At 45.8% G+C, this 25,759-nt stretch overlaps 1 protein-coding gene and 1 long non-coding RNA gene across 3 annotated transcripts in view; one reads left to right on the forward strand and one right to left on the reverse strand.

Moving 5' to 3' along the window:
- The window catches only part of C14H19orf12 (chromosome 14 C19orf12 homolog), a 41,426-nt gene that overhangs the window by 15,596 nt on the left and 71 nt on the right, over window positions 1-25,759 (reverse strand). The window contains exon 1 of one of the 2 annotated variants that reach the window (XM_044987573.1): window positions 3,833-4,042. The exons of the other annotated variant lie outside the window; for it this stretch is intronic. The gene's annotated coding sequence lies outside the window, so the exon portion shown is untranslated. Of the gene's footprint in view, window positions 1-3,832; window positions 4,043-25,759 lie in introns of those variants that run through there. 2 annotated transcript variants of the gene reach the window in all.
- LOC123349463 lies at window positions 3,021-25,759 on the forward strand. The gene is made up of 3 exons (XR_006573554.1): window positions 3,021-3,064; window positions 23,721-23,851; window positions 25,235-25,759. It is a non-coding gene; the product is annotated as an uncharacterized LOC123349463 (long non-coding RNA).

The following is a 25,759-nucleotide window of genomic DNA, read 5'->3' on the forward strand; positions in this document are numbered from 1 at the left end:
ACTCCAAATCCAAATCCATGACAGTCTTCAAATCAAGTATTTGTATACAATAAACCAATAGATTCCTCTGCTCAATTAGCAGCCACCTCTACTCGTGTGACTGTAAGGCAGTGGTCACCAACCAGTCGATCACAATTGACTGGTCAATCCTAGAGGATCTCCCAGTCGATCGCGATCTCCAGCAGCAAAGTGTGGCTGCCACTAAAGCAGACTCTCTGTCTACCCCCAGCCTCATGCTGCTCCCAGGGCAGGGGTTTCCCTCCGCACGCTGCTCCTGCCTGTAAGCACCGCCTCCACAGCTCCCATTGGCCGGGAGAGCTGCGGGGGTGGTGCTTGCAGAGAGGGGCAGCTCGCGGAGCCATGTCCTCCCCCCATCCAGAGGCACACTGGCCCCTTCTGGGAACGGTGTGGGGCGGGGGTAGGCAGGGAGCCTGCCTGAGTCTCGCTGCGCCCACCGCTGACTGGGAGCCGCCAGAGGTAGGTGCTGCCCAGCGGAAGGCCAGGCCCCAACCCCTTCCCAAAGCCAGCTCCCCATACCTCCTTCTGCACCCTGAACCCCAAGTCCCAGCCCTGATCCCCCTCCAAGAGCCAGTACCCCATACCCTCTCTTGCACCCCAACACCCTGCCCCAGGCGCAGCCCAGAGCCCCCTCCCACACTGCAAACCCTTCGGCCCCAGCCCAGAGCCCGCACCCCCACCACCTGGCCCCTGCCCCAGCCCGGTAACAGTGAGTGAGCGGGGCAGGGCTTTTCGGAAGGAGCAGAGTAGATCCTGGGTTGCCCTTAGATTTAAAAAGTGATCTTGGGCGTAAAAAGGTTGGAGTCCACTGCTGTAAAGGGACAGTAAAAGTTGGACCGAGACTCTCTGGACAATTGCTGGCAGATTCCTGTCACGTCAATATCTAGTAGAAAGCATATACCCTATAAGCACCTATGGTGATCTTCAAATTGTATCCTGATTGAAGTAAAGAATAAAAACTAAAGGCAGCCAGGGGAACTCAACAGCCCTCCCCATTAGATCAGCTCTAATTTCTATATATCCCTTTTATGCATTTCCAATTACATAGATATTTTAATTTCATAATCTATCCATAAAATAGCTGTTATTACAGAAGCTTTTGAGACATCTCCCCTACTAACTCTGAGCAGATGATTGGCCTGGTTGTTACACAATCACCATATGATCCCAGAGACTAGACTGTTAGACACAGTGACTCAGAAGTCCACATAACCTCCATGGTTATCTGGGGGCAGAAGTCCACAAACTGCTGTAGCAGAAGCTGCCAATAAAAGAATCAAAGAGTAAAAACATATCTATCTACAAAAGGAGGATCTTCCTCTCTAGAGGAAGGCCCACAGGTACATTCTGCTGTCTTGAGTGGGACTTGTGCGCCTAAAATTCCTAAATCATTTACTGTAACCTAGAAACCACGTGGCAAAGAGTCCCGTCTTTTGCAAATAACGCTCACCTCAGACCACACACTCATTGCATCAAACATATCACACAGGATATTTATCCATGAAGAGTAACATGTAAAATACCTACAGACAGCTTGTAGATATTCATCAAGATTCAGAATCATTGCAAGATGTATGTACAGGTAACATTTCAAGTATAATGTATTTATTCTGAAAGTATGCTTTATGGTCTTGGAGTAAAAGGGCTTGTCTACACTGGCAATTTACAGCGTTGCAACTTCCTCACTCAGGCGTGTGAAAAAAACACCCCCCTGAGCGCAGCAAGTTTCAGCACTGTAAAGCACAAGTGTAAACAGTTCCCCAGTGCTGGGAACTACGCTGCTCGTTGAGGTGGGTTTTTTTAAACACCTCAACGAGCAGCGCTGCACCGAGACCACACAAGCCACATTAAAGCCCAAAATTAGTCACCGGTATCTGGCTGACTCATTCAGGCAAGAGAGAGCTGTCATCCTTCCCTAATCAACCAGTGATGTAACGAAAGGTTCCAATGCCTCCCCTTGCCACATTCCAAAACAGTCAATGGAAAACCAGCAGAGACAACTAAAAACAACTGAAACCACTTGGAGGGGCAAAGAAAAATTATAGCAGGCAGGAGACTGCCTAAAAACCAAAAGGAAAAAAAAACCCACCACACCAAAAAAGCTCACCTGTTCTAGAGAATTGGCAAGACTCTCCTTGCTACAACACATCAGATTAACATCCATTAAGTCCTGCATCCTCACCTCCCCACTATACCAGCCAGACCACTGGCCCATGTAGTCCAGTGGGAGTGCTTTCTAGTAGTTAGAGCTGCAGCTTCAAAGCCAAAACACATGGTTCTATTCCAAATTCTACCACTGGTGAGCTGTGACACTTTGGTAAAGTTACATCACTTATTTGTGCCCCAGTTTCATCATCTGCAAGATAGGGATGCTACCTTTTGTCCAGTCCATCCCTCACTTCTTCTGAGGTGAATAATATCTTGCACATGCATAAACTATGAGAAACCATGTGATCATAATGTAAATCTCATTCTCCGTATCCACATGTTCCCTTCTCCTGTTGTGCCTAAAATTCTGACTCTAAGCTATCTGGGGTCAGGGAATACATCTTGTGTCTTCTGGATGCTACAAATTTATAACAACTTGCAATCTATGACCAGCCAAAAATGATGGCTGTCAGTTTACAAACCTTGTGGGTGAAATGGCAAAGGAAAACATCTCTAAGGACCCAGCAAGCAACACTCTTGAGCGTAGTTTTGTGTTCCTTGGCTGTTCATTATACATCAAATAAGTTTTCTTTAATATTCAGTCTAAGGTTTTAAGAGTATTTGGAATGCAATCTTTAATACTTTCTTGGGGCCTGACAAAATGTTAATAATTAATCTTATTTCAAATAACTACACCTACAAAAAGTTAGGTTTTGGTTTATCTATTTGAGAAGGACATTTTCCCAAAACAAACATTACAGCTCCACTTTTTCCAGCCCTTGGGAACGTCTAGCAGGGAAACTCCCTCATCACGTGAAACGAAAAACAAACTCCCCATCCCCAAGCCTCTGGAGCTGTGATTGAGGCCAGACACACCCCGTGCTACACCAGCCGAAAGGTAACGGGGAAGCGCAGGGCCCTAGAGGCTGCTCAAGCCGATCCGGCAGGGCTGGTTCTTGGACTCAGGGGTTTCCCCAAGGACTGTGGCCCCCGTGCCAGGCGCTCCCTAGGGCGGTGGCGCCCACACATCTGGCCAGCGGTGCCAGCAGTTTACACCCTGGTGTGCGCGCAAGGGGGCGGCGGAGGCTGCGGCAGGCCCCAGCGAAGCCGAGCAGGGCTCTGGGGCCACGGAGCTGGAGGGAGGGAGGCTCGCTGCGCTCAGCTGCATGTCAGCTGGGGGCTTCCGCACCCCCCCCCCGCACCCGGGCCGCCCGCAGACACGCGCAAACCGCGGCTCCCCGCGCAGGGCGCTTCTTTCTCGTTTGCCCCCGCCCCGCCCCCCCACCCCAAGAGCCACGGGCTCTCTCTGCGCCCCCCCTGCACCCTCCTAACCCCGCCCTGCCCCTCCCAGCAGCCCCTGGCTTTCTCTGTACCCCCCGCCCTGAACCCCCTAGCAGCCCCCTACCACCCCTCCTCCCTCGCAGCAGCCCCGGGCTCTCTCTGCGCCCCTCCCAGCAGCCTCGTACCCTCCGCTCTACCCCCCCCCCCGAACCCCGGGCTCTCTCTGCGCCCCCCCCCCAGAGCCCCGGGCTCTCTCTGCGCCCGCCCGCCCCCCCAGGAGCCCCATGATGTCTCTGTACCCCCCGCAGCAGCCCGGGCTCTTTCTGTCCCCCCCGCCGGCAGCTCCGCGGCCCTGGGCTCCCCTTGCCGCAGCTCGGGCTGCTACCTTGGTGCGCAGAGTCGCGAGGCTGGAGGGCGGCGGGCCAGGACGCGGAAGGGCCCCGGAGGTTTCACTTTTGCGGGAACGGCCCCGTGCGAGCGGCGCCGCCACTAGGAGCCGGCCGGCGCGGGGGCCGAGGGGAAACACGTGGGCGTTGATAGGTTGTGTCTCGTCCCCGCCCGAGCGCCTTGGTTTGCTACACAGGCCGCGCGGGCGGGCGGGAGAAGCCGGCCCCTCCTGCCCTCAAAGGGGCTCGGGAAGTAGTTCCGCCGCGGGTGCCCTCTGCTCGCCCCAAGCCCCCCAGACGCTGGAACTAGGGGCGCTACCGCACCGCCTGGCTTGAAGTCGTTTCCGTGATACAAAGGGTTTAACGGTTTGGTTCAATGGCTCTGTGCCCCCTGGGTCCAGGCACAGAGCCCCCTGCGGCAGGCCCCTCAGGCTGTCCCCTTGAGCACGACTGTGTGTCTTGCCCCAGCTCCCCCAGGGAATGCGGGGTTGCAAAGCTTGGGTTCAGCCAGGCCCCCGCCCCAGCCCCCGGGAGCAAACCCCGGGTTGTTGTCTGCCCAGCCTGCAGAGGCTAAATCACCCCTGGGGGAAGCACTCCAGCCGCAGCCCCGCAGATACTGGCAAATATTTAGTTCAACCTGTCTGAGTCACTTTACTGCAAACTGTGTTTGCTATAGTGCACGTTGTTGGCATCCTCTCATCTACGGATCTAGACATGGGAATTGCAGCCTATGTGTAGATGGTTTGCAATGTCTCATGTGACTGAATAGGCCAAGACGAGATTGGCAGGATCTTTGGCAACTATTGCAAATGTATATATCAGGGGTCGGCAACCTTTCAGAAGCGGTGTGCCGAGTCTTCCTTTATTCACTCTAATTTATGGTTTCGGGTGCCGGTAATACATTTTAATGTTTTTTAGAAGGTCTCTCTCTATGTCTATACATTATATAACTAAACTAGTGTTGTATTGTAAAATAAACAAGGTTTTCAAAATGTTTAAGAAGCTTCATTTAAAATGAAATAAAAATGTTGATCTTACGCTGCCGGCCCGCTCAGCTCACTGCTGGTCTGGGGCTCTGTTCACCTAGGCTGGCAGCGGGCTGAGCGAGGCCTGTGGCCGGGATCCCGGCTGGCAAGAGTCCGTCAGCCAGAACCCAAGACCAGCAGCAGGCTGTGCGGGGCCGGGACCCAGAAGGCTGGGGGCAGAGGGCTGGAGGCTGGGTATGTGGGGGGGTGTAGGTGTCAGGGCAGAGGTGGGGCCTGGGTATGGGTGGGGGTGCCGGTGTCAGGGCTAGGGGTGGGGGGGGAGAATGAAGGAGTCAAGCAGAGGGCTGGGTGTGTATGAGGGAGGTACAGGGCTCAGGGCAGGGGCCTGAGGGGTGTGCAGGGCTCAGGGCAGAGGGCGTGGTGTATGTGTGGGGGTCAGGGCTCAGGGGAGAGGGCTGGGTGACTGCCCCCCTAAGAACTTCCAACCCCGCTGTTCCTTGTCCCCTGACTACCCCGTCCTGGGACCCCTGCCCCCAACTGCCCCCCAGGACCCCACCTCCTATCTAAGCCTCCCTGTTCCTTGTCCCCAGACTGGACCCTACCCCCTACCTGTCCCCTGACTGCCCCGACCCTTATCCACACCCCAGTCCCCAGCCAGACCCCCGGGACTCCCATGCCTATCCAACCACTCCCCACCCCTGACAGGACCCCCAGAACTCCCAACCCATCCAACCCCCCCGAATCCCTGCCTGTGCTAACCCCTCTCCACACTCCTGCCTCATGACAGGACCACCAGAACTCCCAACTCATACAATCCCCCCCCCAGCTCCTTGTCCCCTGACCACCCCCTCCAGAGACCCCCCACCCTAACTGCCCCCCCAGGACCCTCCTTGCTCCCAGTCCCCTGACTGCCCTGCCCCCTATCCACCTCCTGCCCCCTCACAAACCGCAGGACTCCCATGCCTCATCCAACCCCCCCTGCTCCCTGACTGCCCCCTCCAGAGACCCCCACCCCAACCCCCCCTGGGACCCCACCTCCCCATCCAACCCACCCTGCTCCCTGTCCCCTGACTGCCCCCACCCCTTATCCAACCCCCCCCCCCAGCCCTGGGCCCTTTACCTTGAGGCTCCACGCAGAGCCAGACACGCCGCCCCGCCGGAGAGCACAGCCCCAGCCCTCAGAGCGCTGCGCGCGGCGGTGGCAGAGCTCCAGTTGAGCAGGGAGCGTGTCTGCCTCCCCGCAGAGCCAAATGCTGCCCCGTGGGAGCGCGCAGCCCCGACCCCCCAGAGCGCTGCACGCAGCAGCAGGGCTCCAGGGGAGGGGCCGGCAGTTTGCTGTGCTCGGCCGGGGCTCCGGCCCCGGAGCGCGGACCCCGCAGCTTGCCATGCCGGGGGAGTGGGGCCATTTGCCCACCCCGTGCGCACAGCTATGCTTCTGCTCCCTGCTCCCACGGGGGGCGCAGAGGGCAGTGGAGAGCGGGCGAGGCTGGGCAGGATTTCTAATGGCATGCTGGAGTCCGAACAGGCTCCAGCGTGCCATTAAAAATTGGCTCGCGTGCTGTCTTTGGCACGCGTGCCATAGGTTGCCGACCCCTGGTATATATCTTAGTTGGGAGTTGCTTGCTTCCTACGGGATCTTTTCTCTTCAAGCTGTAGGAACCAGCTCCTGTCATGGACTTTGATGCGTCTGACGAAGTGGGTATACACCCACGAAAGCTTAAGCTCCAATACTTCTGTTAGTCTATAAGGTGCCACAGGACTCTTTGTCGCTTTGATACCCTGATGGCGCCACTTGTTATGATCACTTGCCAAGATTTCCCATTGGTCAGGATCAATACCAAATTCCTTCATATCTCACTTGCATGTATCTTTATAGTGAAGCTTGGGATAGCCTGTTGTTCTTATTCCCTCTGATAGCTCCCCGTATAGCACGTCCTTAGGTATGCATCTGTCTTCTAACCTACTCAGATGGCCCAGCCAGCGCATTTGTCTTTGCTTTAGCAGGGCTGTCATGGTTGGTAAATTTGCCCTTTGAAGAACCTCTGCATTGGTGACTTATCTTGCCATTTGGTGTTGAGTATACGGCATAAACAACGTAGGGGGAAGCTGTTTAACCTTTTCTCCTGATGAGCATAAGTTGTCCATGTTTCCCCGCCATACATTAGAGTGCTGAGGATGCAAGCTTGGTGAACTAGCATTTTGGTCTTGATGGTCAGCTTTGAATTGTTCCATGCTCTTTTAGTTAGTCTGCTAAAGGTGGTGGTGGCAGCCTTTCCAATGCGAACATTTAGTTCTCCATCCAGTGAGAGGTTGGTGGTCACTGTAGAACATAAATATGTGAACTTTTGGACTACTTCTAGCTGGTTTGCATTTAGGGTTACTGAAGGATCTTGTGGAACCCCCTGTCCTAATAGAACCGTTTTCTTGATGTTGATGGTGAGTGCAAATGCCTGACAAGCAGTTGAAAGGCAGTCCGTCCATGAGTTCTTGTAGTAGATCTTCATCATGGGCTATGAGGGTAGCAGCATCAGTGAATAGAAGTTCCCTGATTAGTGACTTTTTGACTTTGGTCTTTGACTTGAGTCACAACAGTTTGAAGAGTTTCTGATCTGATCTTGTGTGGAGATACACTCCATCTTTCATCTCCTTAAATGCACAGTTCCAGAGTACCGAGAAGAAGATTCCAAAGAGTGTAGGGGCAAGAACACATCCTTGTTTCACTCTGCTTTTCATCTCAAAGCTGTCCAAAATGGACCTATCAAACTGGACAGCTGCTCTCATGTTGTTGTGGAATGAATGTTTAAGACTTAACAGGGTTGGTGGGCATCCTATCTTTTCTAATATTGCAAATCAGGGTGGATAAAAATCAATGATTTTTTTAATCAGATTTTTAAATTTAAATATAGTTTTAATTAAGATACATTATAGCTCAAAGATATCTGATCATGGAATAAGGATTATAAATATTTATTCTATAGTGTGAGACAATACGTTCATGTAATGTTTAAGAAATGTTTTGTAAATGAGTTCCAATAGTCTCTAATCCATGGATTAGAGACCCAATCTTATGAGGTTCCAGGGGCTTCTGTATAGATTATTTAGGTTAATCTTTCTATCTATCCAATGGGACTCAGTGCTCAGTCTAGAAGATACCATTAGAGATGCTTAGTTTTGCAGTTCTCAAACTGTGGATTTGTGTCTCCAGAGATAACATGCTTGTTAATAGCAAAAATGTTTTTAAATAAATATAGAGAGGTGAGAAATAATAGACCTCAACCCTATTGTCCCTCTGCAAATTTGTGTACACAGAATCAATCCCTTACCTCTCTCTAAAAGTGCAAAGTTTCAAAAAGTTCAACGAATAGACGATTGTTGGGGACGGAATAGATCTGGACAAGGAGAAGAAGTCTGGAGGTAAATGTGAGAAGGGAGGAACAGGCAGCAGAAACAAAAGTGAAACTGTTTGAGCAGCATATTCCAGAAATCTTGAGGTCTTTCTGAATGTAGCCTTTATTGATTTGAGATCTACTGTACCATTCTCTCACTAGAAGGGAAAACCTTCATTATGGCCATAAAAGAGACCCAGTTTGGGAATAAGAACCATTCAAGAGATATGTTTGCTGATGGTGTTTTAAAGGAAGTCACACCAGTGAACTGGTGGAAGTCACTTTAGCACTTGGATTCAGAGACTGTTGAAGTGATAATCTCACTTTTAACAGCAGTAGCTTCTTCTGCTGGTGTAGAAAGAATATTTTCTTCCTTTGGACTAATTCAGTCCAAATTGAGAAATCGTTTGGGACCTGAAAAAGCAGGAAAGCTTGTTTTTCTTTTCCAGATTATGAACAAACAGGAAAATGAAGGGGAAGATGACTGAGTTAGCTGCAGGAGCCAATATTTTAGGTTTATCATGTTGACCTGGCTGACAAAGTCAACTTAATGTTTTTTTTTTTTTTTTTAAATATTTCATTTAACTATTTTAGTTAAAAACAATTTTAACAAAAACAAACCTGATTTCAAAAAACTTGAATGTTTAACTAACTTCAAAAATTCATGTTTGTTTTGTTAAAATATTATATGTTTGCTGTTGAAGAAAATAATCCAGAATACATAACGTTATTTTAGTTAAATAAAACAATTTAAATGTCTGTCTGGTGATGTTCTCCTCCTAATACAGCAGGGGTCCCCAACGCGGTGCTGAAGGGCACCATGGCACCCAGAGGGGCTCTAGGAATTTCACCGCCCCAAGCACGGCGGCACGCCGCGGGGGGCACTCTGGCGGTCGCCGGTCCCGCGGCTCCGGTGGACCTCCTACAGACGTGCCTGCGGAGGGTCTGCTGGTCCCGCGGCTCCGGTGGACCTCCCACAGGCATGCCTGCGGATGCTCCACCGAAGCCGCGGGACCAGCGGACCCTTCGCAGGCATGCCTGCGTGAGGTCCACTGGAGCCGCGGGACCAGCAGACCCTCCGCAGGCACGTCTGCGGGAGGTCCACTGGAGCTGCGGGACCAGCAGACCCTCCGCAGGCACGCCTGCGGGAGGTCCACCGGAGCCGCCTGCCGCCCTCCTGGCAACAGGCAGAGTGCCCCCCGCGGCATGCTGCCCCAAGCATGCGCTTAGCGCGCTGGGGTCTGGAGCTGGCCCTGATGGCAACTGCCAGGGTATCTAAGTGCGCCCGCGTACTGGCAGGTGGACAAGCATCCACCAAAATGCCTCTGAAATTCGGCGGCATTTCGGCAGCAACGCGTCTGGATGATGCCGCTTGTCAGCGGCATTTCGGTGGATGTTTGTCCGCCGCCACAGTCCTCCGTGGCTTGTCGTCTGGCACCCGCCAGACGAAAAAGGTTGGGAACCACTGTAATACAGCATAGCAAGAAAATCCTCCAAATATTAATGATTAACCTGTTGAATTGGAGATAGTTTACCTCCCAATGACTTCATAAATATCTGCTTCACTTACCTTTGGTAAATGAAATAACCAATCATTCATTTTCTGATATAGCTGTAAAACTATATCTGAAAAGTTTTCAACATAAATCACTTAAAAATGTATAGTGTGTACCTTCTAAAAATGAAACCTACATCTATCTCTGAGTTGTGAAGAATATATACTAAGGTTATAACAACCAAGAATGCACTTTTATGTAGAAATCCATGATTAAATCAAGTCTTCCTGACTAGTGATTTAAATCATGATTTAAATCAAATCCACCCTGTTCCAAATAAACCTGCTTTGCTGACCATGTGCACATGTAACACTGGGATTGAACCTGGGACCTCTGAAGCTTTGTACATGAGCCTCTACTGCATGAGCTAAAAGCTAGCTGGCTCTTAGCTAAGGCTGTAGTAGACTTGTTAATCTTTAGATGGTCTAGGCTATAATGGCCCAAACAGTGTAATAACAATAAATGTGAGCAATACTGATCTGAATTCTTTACGGCTGAATATAGCAATATTTTTCTATAAAACAAGATATTCAAAGCCAGAAGTAACATACACTGTTTACACTCCTATGCAAAGAAAAGGTGACTAGCCTAATCAAATGTAATCTCTCTGGTATTTTAAAGGTCTTGATTCTGCAAACACTTGGGGCTTGTCTACATGGGAGGTTTAAATTGCACTAACTTTAACCAGTGCATACTCAAATGACCTTCATATATATGCCACACTCTCTCAAAGCACTCTAATTGACCAAGTAATATGTATTCCATAATCCAGTTTGAAAGCGGATTAAGTTAATTGTGGATGAGTTAGTGTGGACTAATGTTCATGTGCCCATACTGCTCATTCACACTAGATGGCAGTTCGCCAACTGCTATCCCACACTGCTTTGCATGTCATAAGGATCAGCCTGTTTACCTGTGTACTCTCCACTCTTCTGAGGTCATGTTACCCAGATGTCACCTTCCCTGTTCAAATGCTGGCCAGAAGCCAGGACTGGTCCATTTGCTCCTAGATTCGCATACCTCAGCATTTGAGCCGGGTATTACTACTACTGTACAACCTGTACTACCATACAATGACACGTGCACCTTCATAGAGCTAGTGCAGAAATCATTGAGTTTCCCACCATCTCGGGAGAAGCAAGGGTGCAGAAAGCCCTTACAAAAAATCACGAGAATAAAGCAGTATGTATGGACATCTCTAGAAAGATGGCAGAGAAGGGTTCCAGCAGCAACCCTTTTCAATGCTGCAACAAGAGCAAAGAACTCAAAAGCCTACACAAGAAAACCAGGGACAAGAGAGACCTGTGGTAATGCTCACAGGAGCTGCTCATACTACGAGGAGCTGGACTGAGTAGTCTCATTGTGTAGTCCAGGAGCGTTTATCTCACGTCCTGCCTGCCTGAGGAGGTCATCCTGAGTTTGAGCATTCTGTTGGATCTTGGCCCTTGTTTGGGAAGCTGTACCAAGCATCCAGGGAAGCATCTGCTACTTCTAGTCACACACAAGATCCTAAGGCCTGGTCTACACTGGGGGGCGGGGGGGATCGATCTAAGGTACGCAACTTCAGCTACGTGAATAGCGTAGCTGAAGTCGAAGTACCTTAACTCGAATTACTTACCCGTCCTCACGGCGCGGAATCGACGTCCGCGGCTCCCCCGTCGACTCCGCTACCGCCACTCGCTCCGGTGGAGTTCTGGAGTCGATGGGAGCGCGTTCGGGGTTCGATATATCGTGTCTAGATGAGACGCAATATATCTAACTCCGAGAAATCGATTGCTACCCGCCAATCCGGCGGGTCGTGAAGACGTACCCTTAGTGTCAAGTATCAGAGGGGTAGCTGTGTTTGCTGCTTTTACAGATCCAGACTAACACGTGCCACAGGACTCTTTGCTGCTTTTAAAGATCCTTAGTGTTATTTACTGAAGAAATTTAAAAAAGAATGACTTGAGAGGGTTTTCATGTGCTTTTTTCTTAACCCTCTCTTTCCCCCAAATTTTAGCTGAGCAACTCAGACAAATAAACAAAAATGCAACCAATGTGTGTCCCTAGACCAAGCAGGCTCATCCAAGGGTACCTGTACCCTCCCTTCATCCTGGTTTATTTCAGTCATCCATTTGGTGTGATATGGCGTGATAGTCTGATACATTACCATATGTAATCAAGCAAACAATGAACTAAAAGAATGTTGGACAGCTGTGTCACATATGGCTTCAGAAACATCACAATGTTTCTTAACAACAGTAAAATCTACAAAAAGTTGTCTACTGTAAAAAACAAACAAACAAAAAACCCCTTAGGTTGTGTTTCCAAAGCATGGATTATTAACTGATTGTTTCTGTTTCTTTGCCACTGAAGCCTTATTATAATACCATCTCTCTGATGCTAAAGTAAACCATCTCCCATTAGACTCCTCTGTGGGAGGTGAGAGGAATGAACGAGGAAACCAATAAGAAATAAAGCTTCCCATCTCTGTGTCTTTCTTTCCCTCCCTGTGGTTACACTTGGGACTTCTTAACCTCCCACGCTTTATATGATCACATAAAATAACCCTCCCAGTGTAAGATCTCAAAATGTTACAGGCCTACTGGTGCTCTTGGGTTTTATGACTTAGATGCAAAAGGCATTTAATGTAATAAAACAAAACAAAAAAGAATAAAGAAACAAAATGTCATGTAAATTGTTTAAAAAGTGAATAATTCCAACTGTAAGCAAAAGGGGGGGGGGGCGTTTGGAGCACTGGAGTCTGGCAATATTCAGGGGAAGGAAGCTAAATGCTCACTTAAAACTCCAATAAAAGACAAATAGTCATAGTTTATTAGGGGCAGGTGACTGGAGATTTCATTAACTTGCTATATTTTTTCTAGGGTAAAATACCAGCAAAACGAGGATACAAATATTCAGTAATGATGAATGTATCCTAGTTAGGCTATGATATTACTGTAAATATATATGCACCATGGGTGAAACCTTGGCCACACTGAAGTAGTCAATGGGTGTTTTGCCATTGACATCCCTGGAGCCAGGATTTCACCCGGTATGTGTATAGCAAACTGCACCGGATGACATAGGTAAGATACTATCATTTTAGAAATATTCTAGTTTCAGTACTAACCTATTCACTCTAACACTACATGTCAAAAATTCCCATTAAATTTTTTTAATAAGCTGGCTAGATATTGAGGAATATATAGCACAAAAGTCAGAGTTGTTCTTGTTGAAACAGAAAAGTATCCAGTACAATAAACAAACTATGATTTCCTTTCAAACTGCTTTTATTACACAGATGGCTCCACCTAGTGGCTACATTAACACCTTCTAACCCTGTTATGTTGTTTTATATTGCCATTTGGAAGAAAGCTTTTAAACTGAACAAACTGACAAATATTTTAATTCTATGTAGTTTCTATCAAATTATGTGCTTTAATAAACATAGATTTGCCTAACTATACTTCAGAATCACATGGTCCGGTTTTAACCAATAACTAGTGCCACACCTGAGGCAGAGTTCAGTCTGCTCTGTTAATTCAAGGCACATTGTTCTGGTCTCTGGCTCTTGGAAGTATAGTATATTGTCTTCCTAACCGGAGGTGACATGATCTGTAACAAATGAAAGGATAATCTGAAGTTGTTTCCTTTTGGGTTATTCTGGAGAGCATTTTGTGAACTTGACATCTATCAGAAGTGTGGGTCAAAAGTGTGTAGTGGGAAGGCTTCCTTTGGGAAGTATAATATTAGTGGAAGGACAATATTGTATGTAGCAGCTATTTCAGACAAAAACCCAAGGACTGGCCTGACCTGCCAATGCCTAATTCAGTGGTATATTTGCTGAAGTAACATATATAAAAATACTTAACTACAGCAATAGTTTTAAGAAAATCTAAGCATTTGCAAGGTTTTGTAAAGGTTTAATATGTAAAGTATCTGTGGAGGGGTTTGGCCAGGGCTCGTCCCTCTCCGGGGTGGTGGGGAACCACACCGTCTCGCTACTTCCGTCCAGTTGTTGATGGGGAATTAGCCAGGCTGCGGGAGTCTCTTGCTGTGGCAGCAGTAGAGGCAAACACAGATAGTTATTTGTGCCCAGCCCGTGGTCAGCAGGCAATAGTGAGTCAAGGGCTAAGGTCCTCAGGCAGGAGCTGAGCAACAGTATTTAGCAGGCCTAGGCCCTGGGTCAGGGCGGGCCAGCAGAGAGTCAATGACTCAGGCAGGAGCTAAGCAAACAGTTATATGATTAGCAGGCCCAGGCCCGGGCAGCAGAGAGTCAGTGGCTCAGGCCCTCAGGCAGGGGCTGAGCAAATGCAGGTAAACGACAAGCTCAGGCTCTTGGCTCAGAGGGGCTTGGGAGAGGGGGAGACTACCACCCACAAGCTGGGTGGCAGAGGCAGGATGCAGGCTCACCCACTCCACTGCGTCCCAGCCTGGGGCCCTAGCAGTGGCAGAAGACCCGCTGCTGAGTCAGTGGGGATCCTGGCCGCAACACACTGACATAGGCTTTGGCAGTGCTGCAACCAGACTTGAGTCGGCTACTTCCTACCTCCCTCTCTGGAGGTACCTGGGTCTGGATGGTGTCCTCCGGGGAGTCAAGCACCATGGGGTCCTCTGGGTAACTGGCAAGGGGCATGCTGGGCAGCTCCTTTGTGTTAGGCATTGGCAGGTCAGGCCAGTCCTTGGGTCTGCCGTAGGTTGTCGGGGTCTCCCAACTGGGAGTTAGGCCAGAGGTGTCTGGCCTCTCCGTCGGCTGTTCCTCGAGTGAGCTCTGGGGTCAGGCTTTTATACTTCCTGTCCTGAGCCTGGACTTTTCGGGGGTGGGCTCAGGACTCACTGGCTCTGCCCACTCTGGTGTTGGGAGGGGCTCGTCCCTTTCTGGGGTGGCGGAGGACCACACCACCTTGCTACAGTACCAATTAAGTTAATTTACAAACATGTTGCCATTATAATGTATACAATCAGACACAGCATCGATGTGAATATTCACCTTCAGCGTTACATTTAATAACCTTAGCTCTGACCTTAGTATGAACTCTTTTGACACAGACATCACTAATATATTGCATGTAGTCCAAAGTATAAAAATACTGGACTGCCTAAAGTATGTAGTTAGTATTACATGTCCATATCATTTTCATTACTTCAGCAAATGTCAATTTTCAGATAATGTTTTTTGTGGAGGAATTTCCTTGTTTTTAAAGAAGTAATATAACAATCCTTGTCAGTGTAAAATCAGGTTCACACAGGAAAACTTTATGCACTGTGTGATAAAAGTTTCTATGGCCTCAAACTCACAGAGGAGGTTATATGTGCCAGGCACCTACAGTTTTGTATGGTGCCAGGCACCAATTTGCGTATAAAATATTATATCAAATGTTCCCCTTCTATGCACCTTCAGGAAGAGCCCTGATCTAATCAGCTATCTAAGGAATCACAGAAGTGAGTTGACTGATAGAGTTACAGTGGGGAGAATAGTACCTTTAACTTGTAAATCCATGTTCACAGTTAAATAATGTAATCATTCTGATCTTAATAAGTACAAAGGAAGGACTTAGACTGTCACATATTCAAAACAAAGCACCTCGGGACACCTACAGAAGTGTACCCACACTCAAAATACCCATAAAACTCTGGATCTTCCTTGCAACAAAGGAACATTTGCATTTGTACACCAGTTAATTGCACATGCAAGTTGGCAAGTATGCAAGAACCCAGTTTGTGCATGCAAATGAACATTGCAAAGGAAATGGCACCTCTAAAAAACTGTCCCATAAGGCTTACTAGCAAAGGACAAGTAAGAGAGAATTAGAGAAGCAAGGTAATGATGCAATTTGCTGTATGCTGATAGTGGACTTCAATCATGATCTTTTATAGTCTCTTGCAAAGGTCTACTGAATTTAGCACTGTGTATTTAGAGAACTACGCGACTATTCCAAACAGTCCTGAAATTTCAAAGAGTAATCATATTGCTTATGGGGAAATGAGGGAAAACCCATTTTTCAATCTTTTTTCTTGTTTTTTCATTGCTTAACTTGAAACCCAAGTTTAGTCTTGTTTGTCTAATGCATGTCTAGATAAATTGGGTGCCTTCAGTACATATCATAGAAGCAGCAGGAATTTACATTTGTTTCCTTGGAATTCAGTGGCATTAACAACAGCAGTTCAAGGTAGCCCCATTGTGAGATAAAACCTTTCCATAATCTCAAAGTGCTCAGTGCAGTGCTCCTGGCTCTTACAAATGTATTACATTTCTGTTCCTGCTGCATTGTCTTCCTTTGTTCCCTTTTCCAATGTCAATGCATTACATTATTTATTTCCCCAGTCATACTTGTAGTATCTTTCCCTTCTCCCGCCCGGGTCCCTAGGAATTCTACAGCTTAATATGTAACAAAAAGAAAAGAACAATCAAGAGACAGGACCATGCACTAGCAACCAAGTCGAGTTTGCCACATATTTTGGCTGTCAATACTTAATGTAAATATCGTAAGGGGAAGAGGTGCCTACTGCCATTGTCAAGGATTTCTGCCCTTCTGCAGGGGATAATGGAAAAGAAATATCACTACCGCTGAGTCCCTATCCTTTACTCAGTGACAATGTCAGGATCCAATAACCTGCTCCTGCTTGTAGTAGAGTGTGCAGGCTAGGAAACAAGCAGAGATTCCTAGCCTGCTCGCTACTGGGGATCAGCCCTTTCAGACCAGGCACCTAGGATGGTTGTGTTTCCAGGGGGATCATGTGACCAAGAGGGAGCTTTGTGAGCACGGGCAGCACTGGCTGGAGAAGCTCTCCCCTAGATTTCCCCTTACCCTAGTGTTTTCCTGGGTATGTGTGAAGGACTAGCCATGGGCAGACCTTTCAATCATTCTCCATAGTCTCAGGCTTTCTTTTAAAAAGAAAAAATAAATCTCTTGCTGTCATGGTTGTAAAGAAAACACTTCAAAAGCTGCCAGGAGTGTAGCTGACATAGAGATGTCTACCTGAATTTGCAGAAAGCCTGAAACAATAGCTCTGAGAGGTGAACTTCCCTGATCATTTCAGCGGGCTCTAACTCAGATGCTAATGGTGATATTTTAAATGTCAATATTGTTAACTATTTCACTGCTTGTAAAAGCAGGTCAGAAAGGATAGAAGTGTCATATTATGAAGATCTTTGCCAGTGTTTCCCAAAATGTGTGTGGGAGTGGGAGGCATGGAGGAGTAGTCAGGAGGACAGAGATGCCATGACAGATGTATTATTAAGGAGGAGTAGGTCTTTAACCACACATAACAGGACTGCAGGGGTGCAGTTGGCTGAAATTCTCTGAAGAGTGGCTGAGCTTTCAGAAGTTTGGGAGACACTGCACTAGATGGAACAGAACACCACACCCAGGAGGTATGTGGGTTACACAATACATTTCTGAAATTGCAGAGTTCCTGAAATTTGGCTCTGGATTTTCATAAGCACAGTGTACTCTGGAACATCAATACAGGGAAAGCCTCACCAGGAAAGAAAAGGTGAGTGAAAAGTAGTGTCATGACATACGGAATAATAGTCCTTCTTAAACAGAAGGCATTTATTATGGAAAAGAGTTACAACTGAGTTTCCACATGGCTTCAATTCCAGCTTTGTCTCCCTTGTTTACCAAGAGCTACACCTTGTTTAGAACTCTGTACAACGCAGAGATATAGTTAGGTTCCTAATTCCATACTAGGCATCCTCACATGTGGCCAGAATTTCCAGAAGTTCTAGAAGCTCCCATTGATGCTCACTTTTGAGTGGCTAAATAATATACTGCAAGTTACCCTATCATTAGTCATTCTTTTCCTCTCATTTGGCGGTAGATATTCATTAGACCAGTGGTTCTCAACCAGGGGTACACAGAAATCTTCCAGAAGGTACATCAACTCATCTAGATATTTGCCTAGTTTTACAATAGGCTACATAAAAAGCACTAGCTAAATCAGTACAAACTAAAATGTAATACAATGACTTGTTTATACTGCTCTATATTCTATGCAACTGAAATGTTAATATTTTGAAATTATTATTAATATTCCAAATTAATTTATTTTATAATTATATGGTAAAAATGAGAAAGTAAGCAATTTTTCAGTAAAAGTGTGCTGTGACAATTTTGTATTTTTATATCTGATTTTGTAAGCCAGTAGTTTTTAAGTGAGGTAAAACTTGGAGGTACGCAAGACAACTCAGACTCCTACAAGGGGTTCAATAGTCTGGAAAGGTGGAGAACCACTGCATTAGACTGGGTTTTCTCACTAAACATAACTAAATGATACAGTAGGTTTTGCATATGAAGTGAATCCTTCCTTGCTTTCTATGCACCTTTTGTGGTATTAAGCAAAGAAGAGGTTTGCCTCATCAGCTTGGTGGGTGATTTTGGAGAACAGTATGAGAGAGCTAAATCATCTCACTTTTGCTGCTGATGCTATAAAAGGTTCTCTCTTGATCTCCTTCACACTCAGGTGATGGAATGCCGAGATGGGCAAAATCAGTTTCAATGCCAAAAAGATGAACAACTGGTGCAGAAGGTCACAAAGCACTATAAATTGCTTTATGTCACCCGAATCTTGAAGGATGATCCAAAAATATATACAAGAGTTTTGGAATAATATTGAGCAACACAGTACCACTACCCAGGGAACACTATGCAACACACATAAAAGCAACTCAAATTTTAATGGGGAGTGGAATTATCTTTTGCATTAAGTGCAAAAAGAGTTTGTTTTAAAGAGAGCGAGAGAGCGAGAAAGAAGCAAGTCCACTGTAAAGGAAAAGCAAGTTTATGCCTAATGTCCTGGAGAAATAGTTGAAGAATAATGCAACCCTATGCAAAGATTACTGTTTAAGGCTACCAAAGTCAGTGAGATTAGTAGGGAACTTTAGGACCAGATCCTACAAAGGGATACACTGTACAGACACTCAGGTCTGCATGGAACTCATAGGTTTTAGTGTGCCTCCACAAGGGTCTAAGAGTCTATGTAAGTGGATCCTTTAGTGGGATTGCAGCCTTAATTTGTTTTCCTGATCCTGATGTTTTAGATTTGTGATCTTGTCAGATCTCATAAGCTAAACAGGGACAGACCTAATTATTATTTGGAAGGGTAATTACTTAGGAAGACCCAGGTTCTTACAGAAATGGTGTTGGTGACTCACTGCCTTAGGCTGGCACTCTGACCTCTCAGTCAATATTGAATCAATCCCCATTTTAATACCAGGGATAGAACTATGATCCTGACCATTTCTGGTGATTGAAGACTCCATGGAACTTTTTTCACATTCTAAATTCTAGAGCGGATAACTCCATTCTACTTTCTAAAATTCTTCTTTATAGTATCACTCACTTATGCTGTTCTGCACTTGCTCTGCTAGATGATAGCTGAGTCATGTCACCGGTGCAGAACGAGTACTGGGCTTCCCTCTCAAAAAAAGCTATGTGAACCCGAATGTTGAAGCCAGTATTCTGAACCAGCAGAAGCAGCATGTACCCAGGTACTTGTACACACTATTGCCGAAAGTGTGCCTTTGGCTGTCTTTAAATAGAGTAAAAGCAGCAAAGAGTCCTGTGGCACCTTATAGACTAACAGACGTATTGGAGCATGAGCTTTCGTGGGTGAATACCCACTTCGTCAGATGTACATGCATCTGACGATGTGGGTATTCACCCACGAAAGCTCATGCTCCAATACGTCTGTTAGTCTATAAGGTGCCACAGGACTCTTTGCTGCTTTTACAGATCCAGACTAACACGGCTACCCCCCGATACTTTAAATAAAGTATCATTAATAAACTTGCATAACTACATATATCTCCACATCTTTCAGAGGTAAGGAAAAAAGACTATTCCCAGATCCACTGCCTCCCACTCCTCTCCGGAACATACCTGAGAAAAGTGTACACCAGAGTTCAACCTTATGGACAAACTACAAATAAAGTAGATACTGTGGATTTAAGATTTCATCTTGAAGTTCTTATCAAACATTCCTTCACCAGAATGTCTTGGTCTAGTGCAACCTGGGCAGAGTTAAGATATTTGAGGTTACTTTAACAACACATTTCCAGTGTTTAAGGGGTTTTTAAGTGTGTCCTTGACTTTGAATTTCCAGACTTTCTAGTGTTTGTAGTTTTTGAGTAATACATGTTCTGTGAAGGCTTTTCCTCTTCAGTGATAGGTACATATTGTCACAACCCAATGGCCTCCTCCCCTTAGGGAGTCCCATGGGAAGGTAGATCAGCACTGTATATTGCTAACACTGTTGCAAGCATCACAAAGCATTTTGGGGAGGGTTAAAGGTGTGTAAGTGGAGAGTGGAAGATTCCTTTGCAGGAGTATGAGAGGCAGAGGGGGCAGGAGAGAAAGAAGAAAGCAGAGAACGGGTTAATTCAACACTGCAGCCGGCAAGCTCAGTCTGAAGATGAGAAGCTAACTCCAGCCCAATGTCAGCTGCTCCCTTCCAAGACAGAAGAGGGGAAGTCCAACCCCCCCCGCAACCAGCCATGAGAAGAGAAGAACTAAGTTGAGCAAAGCTGCAGAGATAACAGCAAGAACAGTGAGAGCGAATGAGACACAGAGATGCAGAGATAACAGTGAGAGCGAATGAAACAGCAACAGCAAAGGCCAACAGAGGGGAAAACAAGTCTCCGGAGCTGGGATGTTTTGGGAAACCAGGGAGGCCACAGAAAGCCTGTTTGGACTGGTATAAAGAGCACCAGGAACAGAGGGCCCTGGACAAAAACATCCCCAAAGGAACCCAGGATTTATAACCCTCCTGAGAGCCAGAGCAAGTTGGAGAGCACAGCAGATCCTTGGACGACCTGTGCCCAGGACAGCACTCCCGTCCACCTTCCGCCCCCCGCCCTTTTCTTCTGACATTACACCCAGACTTGGCCAGTCTGGGTCGTGCATGTGTGAGTATGAAAGTGGGTTAGGGCTTGGGGCATTAATGCTTTCTTTCTTCCCTTGAGTGACGTGAGAGCGTTCCCAGCACTCTCTGCTGTTATTTTATTTTATCAATAAAGCTTTAAAATTTAGACCCTCGGTGTGCTTCGTCATCTCCTCCCTGAAAAGATTCTGAGGCATCAGCCTGATCAACTGACGCCTTCAGTCAGATTGGTAACGAAAATCTGTCCCAATACAACCCTAGCTCCAAGTAAACATATTTATTTATTTATTTATTGCTAGAAATACAGTAACTCCTCACTTTAAGTCGTCCCGGTTAACGTTGTTTCGCTGTTACGTTGCTGATCAATTAGGGAACATGCTCATTTAAAGTTGTGCAACGCTCCACTCTTACGTTGTTTGGCTGCCTGCTTTCTCCACAGCTGGCAGCCTCCCTCCACCCCCTCCCAACAGCGCCTCCCACCTGCTGGCAGACCCCGCGGATCAGCACCTTCCCCCGCCTCCTGCCTGCGGCAATCAGCTGACTTATGGCACTTTGGGGGCAGGAGGGAGTGGGGAGGAGCAAGGACTCAGCATGCCTCATCTCCAGTGCCAGTGGGTTGTGCCTGTGTAGGGTAAGGCAGGGGCACCTCCCAACTATAGTACAGTACCTGTAGTAAATTGCTTGTTTAAAATGTATATAATGCCTTTTTTCTGGCAAAAAAATTTTTTCCCTGGAACCTAATCCCCCTATTTACATTAATTCTTATGGGGAAATTGGATTCGCTTAACATCATTTCACTTAAAGTCGCATTTTTCAGGAACATAACTACAACGTTGAGTGTATCTAATTAGTGTCCGTAGGGACTGTCCCTATGGAAAAGGATAAATGGACACAAATCAGATATTAGGAATGGCAATATACAAAAACCTGTAGGAGAACACTTCAATCTCCCTGGACACACCATAGCAGATTTAAAGGTAGCCATCCTGCAGCAAAAAAACTTCAGGACTAGACTTCAAAGAGAAACTGCTGAGCTCCAGTTCATCTGCAAATTTGATACCATCAGCTCAGGATTAAACAAAGACTGTGAATGGCTAGCCAACTAGAAAACCTCCCTTGGTTTTCACACCTCAACTGCTAGAACAGGGCCTCATCCTCCCTGATTGAACAAACCTCGTTATCTCTAGCCTGCTTCTTGCTTGCATATATATACCTGCTCCTGGAAATTTCCACTACATGCATCCAACGAAGTGGGTATTCACCCACGAAAGCTCATGCTCCAATACGTCTGTTAGTCTATAAGGTGCCACAGGACTCTTTGCTGCTTATGTACTTTTTAGCCATCTTGGAATGTGATTTAACAGCTGGAAACAAAGAGATTCAACACCACGTGACCAGCCAGCTCTCCACAGACTATTAACAAGTGCTTTATAGATCACTGGCTCTCCACGAGCCTCAGTTTGGGGGACATACTAAATAGGAATTAGGAACTAATTAGAGGAAAACTGAAGCATATTAGTTAAATAAATAAAATACAAAAATCTTACATTTATATAGAATCTTTTAACTTAAAAGATCCCAAAGCATTTTACATACAAACAATCCACATACAGGACATCATGTCACCAATGAAATGCAGCTATCTCTGGGCTGGAGGGCATCATCCAAGCAGACAATCTTAAATTGGAAAGAGGAAATTTTGGCCAAATTGGGGCCAGTCCTTTCTCTTCTGAAAAGCTATTTGGGATGTTTTTATGTCTGCACTGAGCAGACAGGCACTCAGTTTTCCGAATCCTGTTGAAAGACTCACAGCCTGATGTGCCAGTTTTTACACCATGGGAGGATAAAGGGCTGAGATTCTGCTGCGATTAGAATAAACAAGGTTTATTAATTTATGTCAAACAGTAGATGTCTCCCTTTGCCTGGATTTCATCTGTGTGTAAAATGTGCATTAGGCTACATGTCTACAGCCAGCATTACTTCTCTTTTTTCCAGCTAACGTTCCCATCATGCCTTGTTGAAAAATCCACAGGGGAGGAAAGATAACGCTGAGCACAAACCCTGAGAATAGAGCCCCATGAAAGCAACAAATTATAAACTCTACAGAAGAGATTTTCTTCAGAAAGATCATAGGTCTCATGCTTTAGTCATGGCCTGTTCCTTTGCCAGCAGGTTTGGAGAGAGTGATCTGTGAGAGCTAAGTGATTTCTTTCAAGTAAGCTTCTCACGATGACTACAGAAAGCTAAAGGATTACAGTACACAAACAATGGGAGAAAAGCTGCTTCAAATAATACATCCAGACAATAGGGTTGCAGTTATGGTAGCAATGCAAAATATGGAAGAGGATTTAAATGAAATGAGTGCTATTTGTACACCTCGGAGGACTCACGTGTGACAAATTTGGCAGCACTAATGTTTATAGCGCTTGTTGCTCCACCCCTTAAACAATGAGGCTAAACCCCATATGTACAGGAGTTGGTAGGGCACAAGCATTTTTGCTAATCACATTGCATGCAAAATCAGGAAGACAAAGGGAACTAGTAATGCTTATACTAGCATTGGGGAAATAATTAAGCATGAATGAAATATTGTATGTGGATTTGAAATAAATGTGAAGCGCTCTTGGAAACAATTGTGTTGTTTTCAGTTGTGCTGGTTTTCCCCCGTTTCACAACATAATTTGCATTTCATTTAAATAAGGAACATATATTGTTGCTCACTTTCTATTTTATTTACATAAAACAAAATGCTCATTTCCATTATTGTTTAGATAACCTGGCATCTGCAGGGTTTTTTTGAAGGTAAAGTTTTCTCCCTCCCCAAATTATGACAGACACCATGATGAGTATGGGGCATAGATAGAGAGATAGAAATCCACCATAAGCCCTGCTGTACAGTAGGCTAATATCTTTCTGCGGGCATAACAAAGACATGGGACCAGATCATTGATTCCAGCCACGCTCTGCTTTGTGCTCCTGCAATCCCGGAGGCATCTGGTGTTGGTTGGACCATTGCGTAAATTAGAGCAGCCTCATGGACAGTGATGCTGGCTGGAGTACAGTGTATTTTGGCTGTGCCCTTTCTTTCCCCAGCTGCATGCTCCCTGAACCAGAACTGGGGGGCAAAAGGCCATGTCGTAGGGGATCTGCTGAGACAGCTAATATTTATACCAGCTTTCTGGGCCCTTTGCACCACTGAAGTGACACAAATGGCTCGGATCAGGGTCAGTCTCTACAATTACTATTTTGCCAGTTTTTGTTAGAGCAGGGAAGTGCACTGTGACTTTAATTCAATGTTACTGTGAAGAAGTGAACTACCCTTTTAAAGGACAGGCTGGAGCCTACAACTAAGACAGCCTAGGTGTAATCAAGAGGGTCCCCCTTCTGCATTCTGGGGCTTGGCCTGGGCTATTTAAACATGAAATTGGGTAAGAACAGAGAGGGATTAGAAGCCATGCAGGTTACAATGGAGTCTCTCAGGTTCAGGGGTCTAGCCTGAATAAGCCCAGAGACTTTGTTTGGGGACTTTAATTTTGGGAGCTCTGCACCGGGGTCTGAACTGCTGTTACAAGTCCTCCTTCCCTGAGTCCGTAGGAAAAGGGACAACACATGTCTTTTATAGTTACCTTCAGGAATCTCCCTTTATTGGCGTCTGTATATGTTTGAATTCTCACCTTCACTAACCATAAATAATAGGTGATCTTTGGATCCTAAACCTTCTCTCATTCCTTAATGTATGTGCGCAAATAGCTCAGTGCCCAGGTTTATTACTGATTCAAATCCACCTCTGCTGAAAGGTTCTTCATCTTCTCTCATCTTGACTATTTTAACTTCCTTCTGTGACCTTCTCAAGCTCATCTCTTCCATCCTCAGACAGCTCCACCAGCTCCCCATTTATGTAAAACCCTCCATGAATTTGTTTCAAATCATCTCACAGGCCTTGTCTGTCTATTTCCCTCCCTGTTCCCATCACTCTTACCTCCTTTCTGTCCTTTCACACCTTATAGCCTTTCTTAGATAATAATGCTGAGCAATAACAATTCAGTACTCTTCATAAGCAGTAAATCTACACCATTAAAAAGAAACCAAATTATTCTGATCCTGCCAAAAGTGAGTTCAATATTGCTTAAAAGTTAAACATATACATATCCCTTTGCAGGATCAGTTAGCTATTTAAACCCATATTTAGATTCCAAAGGACCTCTGAAAACCAGACTACCTGTTCAGGTACAAAAGTAGGTATTGCATTGCCTAATTTTAGTTTGAATATTTTAGCTGTAATGCTCTATAAGACAACAGAAATATATTAATCATTCTGGTTTCTGCCCCATGCAGAATCTTAACCATTGGTCTTCTTCAAAATATTGATAATGATTTCATTTTATCCTGCTCCTCTCTGTACACTGTCCTGAGACTTAAAAAATTATCATTTTCCTCTTTCCACACAGCTATTGCTGCTTTTCCCTGTGCTCTGTTATCAGAATATGCCCAAAACTTTAGATTTTCAGAATAGGAGATGAAGTCATTTAACAGATGCTCTGTTTACAGAAGAATATACTGTAGTCGAATACTTTCCTAAATCTAATCTTTTTTTTTTGTCTTCCTAGAAACAAAAGAATTCAAACGTCTTTTCCAAGTCAGAGCTGAAGGAATCCCTTTAAGTGACATAAGTCCCTCAGTGGGGCTGTATGCTCTGTTTCACCACTGAATAAGCTGAAATGATTGGGTCTACTCTACTTCATGATTCCTAGATATCACTAGGGTGTGCTATAGATCATGAAATTTCAGTAAAGCACTTGTTAACAAGGCAATCTATCTGCTATACTAAATATTTTAAATTAATTCCAAACATGAAAGCAATGCACACTGATCCAAATACACATTTAAAACAACATTTAAAGCACTTGAGAGAGGTAATATCATAACACTTGTTTAACAGTTTAAAACTTTTTGCTACATACGCTTGGAGAAACATACAATAGTGCATGGCTACAAAGAGTTAGTGAGAGCTAGACAGATAATCAATCAATCTAAAATGCCTTCAAATCAATAAAACCTAAAAGAAGAGATCTAAATAGTGACTGAAAGATTGGAATGGAACATGTATATACAAGAAGCATAACCAATAAGGG

Source organism: Mauremys mutica, chromosome 14, assembly GCF_020497125.1.
Source record: "Mauremys mutica isolate MM-2020 ecotype Southern chromosome 14, ASM2049712v1, whole genome shotgun sequence".
NCBI lineage: Eukaryota > Metazoa > Chordata > Testudines > Geoemydidae > Mauremys > Mauremys mutica.